General features: G+C 42.5%; 1 non-coding gene across 1 annotated transcript; it reads left to right on the plus strand.

The window, feature by feature from the left end:
* Positions 1 to 8934: 8934 nt before the first annotated feature.
* On the plus strand, positions 8935 to 9017 carry trnal-uaa (transfer RNA leucine (anticodon UAA)). The gene has a single exon. It is a non-coding gene; the product is annotated as a tRNA-Leu (tRNA).
* Positions 9018 to 9600: the final 583 nt, after the last annotated feature.

Here is a 9600-nt window from a genome sequence, read left to right on the forward strand (position 1 = left end):
TTTAAAATATATGTAAAAGTAAATGCTATTCCATATATTGTAACTTTGTGGTATTTATAATGTTTATCTGAGGATGCAAGGGAAAGTATTATACCTTGCGAAACATCCAAGACAAAGGTAAAAGAGGCTCATATTTTAATAAAATTTTCGATCAAAAGAAAACCACTCTGTATATCATCGTTAATATCCCAAGATATCGACGTTGAGCTGAAAGATTTGAAGAAACTCTCCAAGAAGCAACTCCAGTAGCGGAGTTTTGATTTGAACCGATGTTTGCACCTCAATAATCCATTAGTCCTCGAAAGAAACAATGGCAGGGATGTTTTGAGTGTCACCATGATCCTCTTCTCAATTCAAAAGAAAGGTTTTGTATGATCCTGATTCCAGTAGAAAAAGAGTCAATTTCTGCCTGCACTGATATCCCTTCAAACGATTTGTAAGATCTCAGGTAGAATATACAGTAGAATCGTGGTCTATTTCTTCTACTAAAAGAGACTATGGGAGTGAGTATTTTGATGTCGAACTGGAATTTAAATAAACAGAAACAGTACACTACATTGGGCTACGCGTATGACAAAACGTGGGCGTTTTGAGGTGACCTTTCCATAGCTCAGTTGCTAGAGCGTAAAACTGTTTTAAAAAACAACGGGTGATTGTTATGTCGCTGTTTTGAATCCGGCTCGAAGCATGGTGTTTTCTTGTTCCTTAATTAAAAAGTGAAAACAGCGAATTTGTCTTTCACTTTTACGTTCACCAAACGCTCAGCAAACAGAGAAGCAGAGACTTCTGTTCTGATCTATCGTCACGTCTGATTGTCTTGCTTTGACCTTTAAAATGTGCACCGTTGACGGTCCATTGGATTCAATCACAGACCATGTGACATGGGAGTTCCTAACACTATTAAAGACCTGCGGAAAAAACTTGGTATTGGGAGTTTAGTTCAGTGGTAGCGCGCACGTACTCTATGAAGCTTCGTTTTCAATCGCCGGCGTCTCCACTCCCGATTCCTTTTAAACGCGATATCTTTCCTTCCTCGTGTGACTTCCCTCGTGTGTGAATTTCAGGGAGACACATAAACCCTTTGTCTGTTTTAAAGAGACATTTTTTTAAAACCAGACAAAACGAAAGACGTAGTAATTAGACACACGTAAAAAACACGTGAATCTAATTGAGAAAATGTGGACAGGGGCAATGCATTACTAGTAGCGGCTCTGAGCTCACTGTAGTGCAGTTGACTAAAGTGACAGTAGGGCCAGAGGCGCAATAGATAACGCGTCTGACTTCGGATTAGAAGATTGGAGGATAGATTCCTTCCTGGCTCGTGAAGCTTTTAAACCACGCTACTCAACACTGTCCCCTAGTGTGTGCGGTCCTACACAACCTTACTATTGACTGGATAAGTCTCCTGTTCCATCTCCAGTTCTTTCCACACATTCTGCCTGTTTCACCACCGTTATTGTAGGACAACAGCCACAGATATGAGAAGAGATACTGTTCCGAACAACTGTCTTAAATAATCACGTTGATAAAGGTGACAATAAGTTTTTTTCATTAACGTAACCTTACATTTGCCTATAAAGTTCACACTATTTTCTGTAGCCACAGATCGCCAATATTTCTGCTGTCTCCTGAGAAACACAAGTATAGAGTTCAAACACAATAAATAATACCACAAATCTATTCAGTTAACACCCAGATGTGACAGAACGGATGTAAGACTTACACCCCCTTTAAATATGTATTTCCTTCATTTCAGTTCTCTTCCCTCCCCAGGATACCTGCAAATTCACTATCACATAATAAAGGCTGTACATGCATTACCTGTAATACAGCTACTAATAAAGATATACATTAAAGTTAATTATTAATAAATAATACTATTATTCATAAAGATGTGTATTCATAAGATTCATCGTGAATAGTTGTGGTGTCTGGAAAGCAACGCCAGTGGGCAGTGATTCGTCAAACATACGTATTGTAACGCCCTCTCCCGGTTGTGAAGAGGAAGCGCCCCTAGGCGCTCATAGTACCGCTGGGCAGGCTGGGAGTTGTAGCCGGGGAGAGTCTGAGGGTCAGCACGATGACCAGCAGCTGACCCTACCTGTGTAAATAATGTCATAGTAGTTCTAGTGTCCTGTGTAGTCTTATAAGTGTATAGCTTGTTGTTAAGTAATTACCACCCTAAAGATGTTTACATGCTCTGTCAGTCTCCTCATGTGTGTGTATATTCTGTGTTTGGTTTTGTGTGGTTGATAAAGAATAAAGCTATCGTTTGGTTCATTTATCTCATCTCCATTGGTCCTTTGTCCTGAGAAGAACCTGTAAATGCTACATTGGTGTCAGAAGCGGGCAGGATGGACAAACCGTGGCAGACATTAACCGATTCTTTCAAGCGGTGGCTGACTCTAAAAGAGACAGAACCCACCGGCAGCGCACATATGGAGCCTGAGCAACTCCTGGGTGCGACAGGTGGCCACAGCCCTTACCAGGGCTACTCAGTAGTGGTTCTGCCGGTAGAATTGGGGCAACTGCCTGCTACGCCTGGCCAGCAGACACCCCAGAGAGAAGATACTCTCCCTGCCAGAGCCGACCAGCGATTCCCACACTCATTGGTACGGGTGCGACCCGGTCTCTACGACTGGGAAGCACCTTGGGAAACCTAAGGCAGTTCCAGCTCGCGGCCCAAACGAATGGCTGGAACTGGGCAGAGATGGCCAGCCACCTGGCTGTGGCGCTGGAAGGAGCAGCCTGCCAGGTGCTCCTGGATGTCCTGGAGGAGGACCGAGGAGAATATGCGGCACTGGCAGCAGCTCTCCGGCTGGAGGTGGAGGAGGCGCCTGACCTGATGCGGGAGAGGCTGGCCCTACGGCGGCGCCGACCAGGAGAGCGACTGGGCTCGGTCGCCGCTGATGTCATATTCCTCGCCCGCCGAGGATACCCAGCTTTCCCCCAGGAGGCGCAGCGGGAGATGGCTCTCCAGGCCTTTCTCAAGGCCCTCTCACCTGAGGAGCAGCGGCGCCACGTACAGCTGGCCGCGCCGGCCTCGCTGGGGCAGGCCTTGGCCCTTGCTACATGGGCTGAGGCCGTATTTGGGGTGGCTGGAAGCGCCAGCAGATGCAGTGCGCCCTGCCGGCTGACCAACGGTTTTGGTTTTGGTTTTACCAAGGCTGTGGGAAGAGGGGACACCGAGCCCGGGACTGCCGGGCCCCAAAGCCTCACACAATTACATCGGCATCGGAAAACGGGAACGGGGCGGCTCAGCGCGGGGACGGCCGCCATTGGAACACCTCAACCCCAGCTCCGGAGAGCGCTGTGAAGACCGGCGCCCTGCACGCCACTGCGGGGCGAGTCAGCTGTAGCCAGGGCCTGTACCTCCACTGCCGAATCGAGGACCAACCCTGCCTGGCCCTGCTCGACACCGGTTCATCGGTAACCCTACTCCGGCCTGGCGTCCTCCCCGACACCGAGGGCACCAACCCCCCAGGATGGGAGGCCTCCAGCCTGCAGCTGAAGACCATGATGGGACAGCTTGCTGCAGTCCAGGGGAAACAGGTGCTTGCCTTCCGTCTGGGTACAGTGACGGTGCGCCACCCCTGCTACCTCGCACCCATCCAGGAGGACTGCATCCTGGGGCTGGACCTGCTGCAGCAGGCAGGGGCCAATTTGTACTTGGGCTGGCAGGAGTTGGTGTGGCAGGGAGAGCGACTTCACCTGGTGGAGGGCAGGCCCGGCGAAGGCCGAGGGACACGGGCTTGCCGGAGCCGGGGGAAAAAGAGGCAGTGGCGGTGGCAGTCACCGGAGCGGACCGGGCCTGCAAGCCGGGGAGCAAGTGTGCCGGATCGTGCCCCTGAATCACCCGGGGGGCCTGACAAGAGACTGGAGCTTTAATCCAGCTCCTTAGAGAGCTCGGCTGCGTTACTCTCGACAGCGGCTCTTCAGCTCTTGTTGTCTGACCTAGTGGTGTTATGAGGCATGGAAGCGACTGCAACTTCGTTTTCTGAGATGCTTTCTCTCACGAGGTGAAACCTCGACTTATTTGGCACCTCTGGATATAGTTCTTCTGTAGAGCAGGCTTTCACACCTCTGCTTATAGCGCCCTTCAAATCATTTTATTTTTATAGAAAGATGCATTCCAAAACAATATCTCCTGTTTTAAAAATGCTTTATGCGGCGTGTTTGATTAAACGGACAGTTTTCTTATTGTAGAATGCAGATCTGTGCAGCAATTGTACTTAATTTGACTGGTATTCTGAAATATTTATTGCAAAGGTATGACTTTCATGAACCTATAATAAAAAAACAGACCTGAAACTCCCTAGCTTCCAATCTCTGATGTTACTGTCCTGAAACTCGGAGGTGATGTTCTGCAGATATGCAGTGTCCCTTTACTCTCGTTGTTTTCAAAACGACCTCTGTTGTCGGGCGCAGTTGAAGTGGAATTGGCCTGACTGCACAGGAAAGTACAGAATGATAAAATGTTTCTACGGCTCAAAATGTCCCTTTAGACCCTCGTCACGTCTCTGTTAAGAGCGGGCAGGTAGAGAGCTTTTACAGATGCTCTGTTGTAGTGTCTCCCCAGTGGGCAAAAGATGTACTGTAGAATATACGTTGATTAAACACATACCTTAGACATATAAATGTGGTCCGTAATGGGTCTAGAATGAAATTCTAATATACGTATATCATTATACGTCAATTAGACATCTCTGATTATACAGTATGTCCATTATACATAAATGGTTGGAGTTCTATTATACGGATACATGTAGAGGACTGTTATACCTATGTAGTTAAAGGTCTATTATACATCAAAGATAGGTCTTATAGGTGTAGAAACTAGTAAATCAAGCAAATGATTTGGTTTAGAAATTTATTCTGAAAATATACAATTATTCACACCTGAAAAATATGTAGTTCAAATTATGCATTTTATACAATATTGTAATAAACATGATAATCATCATAAAAAACACAACTAGTAAACTTCAGCTACAAATTATAGTAACATGGGAATATGTATAGTAATGACAAACACAAACTAATTACATTAACATGCTAATATTTAACTTTTAAAAACTTTAAAAATTACAACTTCTATATTTCCACGAAAATATTATTAATGTAGCACAAACACTACTTTCTAATAAAGACAGAATGAAACTGTTCTGTGTCTCATGGTGATCCTCCTCTCGATACGAATGAAATGTTTAATATGATCCCTCGAGAAAAAAAAGGAGTCAATATCCGCCTGGAACGATTGATGCCCCATCAAACATTTTGTAATATCCCCGGAAGTTCATACTGTAGAAACCTGATTCGTGGCTTAAATTCAAGGTAAACAGTATTCCCCCCTTCCCTTCGATAGCTCAGTTGGTAGAGCGGAGGACTGTAGTGGAAATGGTGAGGCATCCTTAGGTTGCTGGTTTGACTCCAGCTCGAAAAAAGGTGCTTTTTGTGAACTTTAATCAAACAGTTAAAATAGCAAATCTTTTTCACTCAGACGTTGATCAAAAGCTCAATAAACCACGAAGCAGAGGCTCTTGTTCCAAATTAAACTCCCGTCTGAATGTCTTGTTTTGGCCAAAATATGATCTTTGAATTAAGGGACTACTCTGTCTGCTTCGTAATTCAAAAGAATATACAAATGTCACGTTTTATTTTGTAGATATAAAGGTGTTCTCTGTTTTCAAAGGAAAGGATATGTACTCAATTGGCTTTATGATTTGGTATTGATTTTGTATCGTTATATTATTAAGTTTGTGTTTTTTGTGTTTTTAACGTACAAAGGCAAACAAGGCACACATCTGTTTATACCAGCGGTGAATTGTACATTTTTATTTACAAGCTACTGTGCACTTTTGGGAGTATAACAGGTTCGATATAAAGTGGCAAAAATATAAAAAGGGAAAATACCCCAGACTGCGTGTAAAGCCCTCGTTGTGACTGTTGTTTTATTGTTAAATACGGGGTACTGTGCACGAAATGTTGCAGAAACACAATCTGATATTTTAATAATCATTATTTTAATAATTTGATAAGTATGAGGCCCCGGATCCAAATATTCAGTTCTGTTTTTTTTTAAGTGATATCTTCCCTTCCTCTCGTGGAAATCACACGATGTGAGCAATTGTTTTTTGTTCTTTTTTTTTTTCACGTTGTGATCCGAAGAGCCTCAGACGCCCAGTCTGACAGTAACCAAACCAGAATGGATTCTGCTGGGAGCCGGACTGAGAGTACCATCTACAGCTGCTGGATGGTACTCTGCGTCCTGCTGCTCCAGCAATTATTTTGACGAAAGACAGATTACTTGTGCGCTTTTAACCTTCTCGCAGCTACAGGCGAGATATGAAGGCACGTGCTGGTACACCTTCTCTAACTTTCACAATCGCGATAAACTTTCTTTTTAAAAGACCTTTGAAAAACTAGATATAGATATAGATAAAGATAAAACTAGATAAAAAACATGAGCTTTTTTGGTTTTTACATTAATCGATTTTAAATCAAATTTGATCTTTTTACATTGTATTTTACATTGAAAAAAGCGTGCATACCTAATCCACCAACAGACAGAGCAATATTTTATGTTGCCTTCCGGAGCTTTCAGCGTGTGATGGATTTGTATGGGCGTCTGTATGATACCACTACAGCACTGGCGCAGGTGCAAAATCCACTTTTTGGACCGAATGGACCGAATGGACCGAAGCACAGGAGCCAATATAAGAGAAAACGACAGGTGTTTAAACAGAGTATGTCCCAATGTCTGCGACAACGCATTGTGATTTTGTATAAACGCAAATGGTTTATCATTTAAAAGCCAACATCATTCTTTTTATCCCTGGCGCTAATACCCTACCACACATGCGAGCTGTTGTGTGAAAGAAAATTCATATGTGCGTAGGAAGGCAGAATAAAATCCAGAACTGTATTGGTGATATCGATAAACAGGGCTCATGTTCACAATAAAACTTTATTGTATAAAACGTTAAAATTCGTAAATATTTGTTTTAATCATGCAAAGTGTCTGTTAAACCATTCATGAAGAATTATTAGACAGAAAAACACACCATTATATGAGAAAATATATTTACTATATGTGCGTTTAACTTACTTTTTAACAATTTTAGTTTCAAGGTCAATGAAAATTGTTGCCCTGGTTTTTTGTCATAAATACACAAGCTTGTTAAGTCTTGTGTCAGAAATAAACTGCATGAAATTTGCTAAAGCAACAAAACGTAAGTGCGACAAAGAAGACAAACATTTGCGTTCATAGTGCAATGTTTTCTCGAGCCTTTAAAATTACTTTAAACGCAATTTGTTTTTTCTCTGTAGCTCTAAGGCTTTGTCATTTAGGTGTGCTGTTTTTTTTTTTACATGTTGAAAAAAAGTCGCTAAATCATACGAAACATAAAAACTCCAATTGTAAACAATTGACCATTCATATTCCTGAATTTTAAACCTATGGAGTATTTATACCTTGTCTTTGTATATGTGCATATTACAGAGCTCCTTTTCAAAAGCTGTCAGTATAGAATAGTGCTTAGGTTTCCTGTTTTTTTTACCCAGGTGGTCCAGATAAGACTCTTGGTATAGGAGCGCGTCTGTGTTGCCTTCTGGATTTCAAATGAGCAGCTCAGTGCAGAAAAGAACCCAGCATGTACATTTGCATGGACAGTAGATTTTTCAGAAAGTGTAATTGGATTATAGCACGTGCCCCTGACGATGTTGTTGATACGTCATATGTGATCTTTTTTGTATTATATGTATTTTTGTTGTTCAAATAAAAAAATATAAAAAAAACTTTCAGGATGCTTGCTGCTGTAAAAATAAAATGACATCAAGGGCGCTGTACGCAGAGGTCTGAAACCTGCTCCACTTTATCCAAGAACTTTATCCAGAGGTGTTAAAGAAAATTGATTTATTTTCCTGACTGCAATGTATGGTGAAGCATAAAATCTAGCTGCATAAATCTCTATTACGTGTCATTTATGAAGGCGTTTCAAATAGCAGCCAGTGAAGGATTAACGTTTTTGGAGCATGTATTATATTCTAAATACTTAAAATACTTAAATAAGCTTAAATTCGCATGCTGTTATTTAGACATCGCAAACCAGTCTGACCTCATACAACATTCTGTGCCCGCTGAGTAGATCTTAAAGCAGCTACAGCTAGAGTAGCAGTAATGGCAACACAGTGCTTGGAGTTCAGCTTTTCTTATTTCTTCTGCGGAACCACTGGTATCGGAATATACTGATCCGCATAAGAAGCGCTACCGGTTTCAGATAGTTTTTATTGAGTGCTGCTCTAAACTTTACATTTGCTTAGACTTGTTTTCCCCATGAAAAAAAGACATTTCCCTAATTACATTTAACTTTTTTTTTCCCTTATCATCAAGTAGAAATAAAACATATCATTCCATTTAAGAGCCACAGGCAGGATGGCTGGTGGTCCAAGGCGTTGCGTTCAGGTTGTAGCTTCCCCTAGAGATGTTTGTTCATATCCCACTTCTGACAAAGAAGTTAGAGTGGAAACGGTAACATCCTTAAGTAAAAAACATTTCACATTTCATGTGTTTAATGTTAAGTGTCTTGGTGGTTGATGGCTCTTCTCTCTTGCAGGGTGATGGCAAAATTCTTGAGAGAGGGAGTCTCCTACGTAAGGCTGCTCTTCGTCAAGAGTGGAGACAACAGGAACAGACTTCAAACCGACATTAATTACTGAGAGCAGGCGAAAACGTCTTTTGAAATGAGGAAATGTCTGCTGACAGTAAACAGAGCTCACGGTGAGCTGCGGACAAGCGCTCCTCGTTAGTACAGTGCTGAGTACCCCTGCTTGTTGCGCGGGAGACCGGGGTACGTTTCTGTGACAGGGCGCTGTTTTTTTTTAATAGATGAATCATATTCAAATGTTAAACAACTGAGCAGCATATTGCTGTAGACCAGGATGGCCGAGTGGTTAAGGCGTTGGACTTAAGATCCAATGGACGAAAGTCCACGTGGGTTCGATCCCCACTCCTGGTAGTGTCGTACTAAGTTTGAAGTGACAGAACACTTTGATGATTTACACTCTATTTAAATATGAATTCACTAAATTTCAGTTCAGTTCTCTTCACTCCCACTCCCTGGCATAACTGAACTCTCACTATCGCATACTGAAGGCTTTACATCCATTAGCTGTGATACAGCTCCCAATAAAGACAGAATCAAACAGTTTGTTCTGTCTCGCATGGTGATCCTCTTCTCGATCCAAATGAAATGTTTAATATGATGCCTCGAGAAAAAAAAAGGAGTGAATTTCCGCCTGTAATGATTGATGCCCCCTCAAACATTTTGTAACATCCCCGGAAGTTTATACAGTAGAATCCTGGTTTGTGGCTTAAATTCAAGGTAAACAAGACTAAGGAAACGAGTTGGAAACTTGATGTCGAACTGGAATTTAATCACCCGGAATATTTCACTACATTGGGCAATATGTGCCAGAGAGGAGCACTTTAGATCCCTTCGATAGCTCAGTTGGTAGCGTGGCGGACTGTATTAAAAACAGTTAGGAATCCTCAAGTCACTGTTTTCACTCCAGCTCGAAGGAAGGTGCTTTTGTGAACTT

This window comes from Atractosteus spatula (genome assembly GCF_055471065.1).
Source record: "Atractosteus spatula isolate fAtrSpa1 chromosome 10 unlocalized genomic scaffold, fAtrSpa1.hap1 SUPER_10_unloc_9, whole genome shotgun sequence".
NCBI lineage: Eukaryota > Metazoa > Chordata > Actinopteri > Semionotiformes > Lepisosteidae > Atractosteus > Atractosteus spatula.